This window comes from Triticum aestivum, chromosome 4D (genome assembly GCF_018294505.1).
Source record: "Triticum aestivum cultivar Chinese Spring chromosome 4D, IWGSC CS RefSeq v2.1, whole genome shotgun sequence".
NCBI classification, from domain to species: Eukaryota; Viridiplantae; Streptophyta; class Magnoliopsida; order Poales; family Poaceae; genus Triticum; species Triticum aestivum.
The window spans coordinates 297,383,555-297,386,006 of record NC_057805.1 but is presented as its reverse complement, the minus strand read 5'-3'; positions in this window follow the sequence as shown (position 1 = coordinate 297,386,006).

Here is a 2,452-nt window from a genome sequence, read left to right as displayed (position 1 = left end):
CCTGGATCACGTTTGTTCCAAAAATCATGCTCCCGAAGGTTTCATTCCGTTTGGACTCTGTTTGATATTCCTTTTCTGCGCAACACTGAAACAAGGGAAAAAACAGAAACTGGCACTGGGCTCTGGGTTAATAGGTTAGTCCCGAAAATAATATAAAAGTGCATAATAAAGCCCCTTAAACATCCAAAAGAGATAATATAATAGCATGGAACAATCAAAAATTATAGATACGTTGGAGACGTATCAGCGGTCCCCGCCGCCGCCCCGAGGCCGTTCCCGTGGTTGCACCGACTCGCGAACCACCATTGAGTCGACCCTTCGGGCCACAGCGTCGCGGCCCGCGGTCCCCGCCGCCGCCCAGAGGTCTTCCCGCCGTCGCCCCGACCCGCCTGCCACCGTTGCGTCGCCCCTTCGGGCCGTAGCGCCACGACCCGCGGTCCGCTCCGCCGTCACCGCGCGTCGACCTCCCGTGGTATGCGCCGCACCGTCTTCCTTGGCGCGGGAACGCCATCGTCCGCGCCGGTCTTCGTCACGCTGTCAGGGTTCTTCGCCTACTTCGAGCACCGCCGCCGCACTCCTAACCTAGCTGCCGCCGCCGCTGTCAGGCCGCCGCCACCGCTCTTCTTTGGCCGCCGTCAGGCGTGCCTTCATCCACGACGTGTCCCCAGGCCTGGCAAGCCTTGTCGGCGCTTCATCAACTTCGTCTTCGTCCGTCTACGCATGCCCGGTGCTGGCAACACCAGTGCGTGCCTTCGTCCACGATGTGTCCCCGGGCTTGGCAAACCCGCCGCGACGCGTCATCAACAACATTTTCTTCCCGGCACACCCCTACTTCGACACCACTGCGCCCATGCTAACTCGGCGCCCTCTTGCGCCCGCGGCTCCACAGCGACTTCCTCGACACCGGCCACCCCGACTCGACATCGACCATGGCATTCTTCACACGGCTACCTTGACCACGGCTCCACCACCCATGCTCTTGGCTACATCGACAAACGGCACAAAGGGCTACCGCCTGCTTGAGAAAACTCATTGGTTTCCTCTCCAGCCACGACTCCGCGATGCGTCGATCGTTACGACTGTGGGGGGGGGTGTCTGTCGGCTTGCCTTCGGATTCTTCTCCAATCTCACCGTCTGCGTCGCTACCGTTGTGAGTGCGGGGGGATGTTGAGTAACGTGATTGCATTAGGAAACATAGGTTAGACTAGGAAATATTCTGGCTTGCCTTGTACTCCAAGTAGATCATGTACTCCTATATATATGCCCACGAGGCTCAAGCAATACAACGAACTATTCCACATAACCCCTCTCTCCCTTCTAACACCTAAGACTGAGTGCTTCTACTACAAAGGGACTGGTCACTGGAAGCGGAACTGCCCCAAGTATTTGGCGGATAAAAAGGATGGCAAGGTGAACAAAGGTATATGTGATATACATGTTATTGATGTGTACCTTACTAATGCTCGCAGTAGTGCCTGGGTATTTGATACTGGTTCTGTTGCTAATATTTGCAACTCGAAACAGGGACTACAGATTAAGCGAAGATTGGCTAAGGACGAGGTGAAGATGCGCGTGGGAAATGGTTCCAAAGTCGATGTGATCGCAGTCGGCACGCTACCTCTACATCTACCTTCAGGATTAGTTTTAGACCTGAATAATTGTTATTTGGTGCCAGCGTTAAGCATGAACATTATATCTGGATCTTGTTTGATGCGAGACGGTTATTCATTTAAATCAGAGAATAATGGTTCTTCTATTTATATGAGTAATATCTTTTATGGTCATGCACCCTTGAAGAGTGGTCTATTTTTGTTGAATCTCGATAGTAGTGACACACATATTCATAATATTGAAGCCAAAAGATGCAGAGTTGATAATGATAGTGCAACTTATTTTGGCACTACCGTTTGGGTCATATTGGTGTAAAGCACATGAAGAAACTTCATTCTGATGGACTTTTGGAATCACTTGATTATGAATCACTTGGTACCCTCGAACCATGCCTCATGGGCAAGATGACTAAAACGCCGTTCTCCGGAACAATGGAGCGAGCAACAGATTTGTTGGAAATATACATACTGATGTATGTGGTCCAATGAATATTGAGGCTTGTGGCGGGTATCGTTATTTTCTCACCTTCACAGATGATTTGAGCAGATATGGGTATATCTACTTGATGAAGCATAAGTCTGAAACATTTGAAAAGTCCAAAGAATTTCAGAGTGAAGTGGAAAATCATCGTAACAAGGAAATAAAGTTTCTACGGTCTGATCATGGAGGAGAATATTTGAGTTACGAGTTTGGTCTTCATTTGAAACAATGCGGAATAGTTTCGCAACTCACGCCACCCGGAACACCACAGCGTAATGGTATGTCCGAACGTCATAATCGTACTTTACTAGATATGGTGCGATCTATGATGTCTCTTACTGATTAACGCTATCATTTTGGG